The sequence below is a fragment of the Cystoisospora suis genome (genome assembly GCF_002600585.1).
Source record: "Cystoisospora suis strain Wien I chromosome Unknown contig_5249, whole genome shotgun sequence".
Taxonomy (NCBI): domain Eukaryota; phylum Apicomplexa; class Conoidasida; order Eucoccidiorida; family Sarcocystidae; genus Cystoisospora; species Cystoisospora suis.
The window spans coordinates 10,974-11,343 of record NW_027158040.1 but is presented as its reverse complement, the minus strand read 5'-3'; positions in this window follow the sequence as shown (position 1 = coordinate 11,343).

Here is a 370-nt window from a genome sequence, read left to right as displayed (position 1 = left end):
ATAGATTAAAGATAGACAGAGAGCTAGCGGTAAAACGCAAACAAACATCGGACACAAGAAAGATGCAGAGAGAATGTAGAGACAGAGAAAGATACAGACCCACACACACTCGTGTCTTTCCCCCTCTTTCTCTTTCTATGTCGAGCTTTGAAGCTTTCTACGAGACGTGTCAATCAGGGACTAATCAGACGGCAAGCCCTTAGGAATTGTCTTTCCTCTTCCACTTCTTCACGATAGCACATTTGTGGAAGAAGCTGAATGAGGTGCCTGAAGAAAAAACGGCAAGAAGATTCTCTCTCCTCTTGAACAAGAAGGACAGAGAAGCAACGCGAGAAATCTCCATAAGGAGGGAATTACGGCCAGGGAAGAC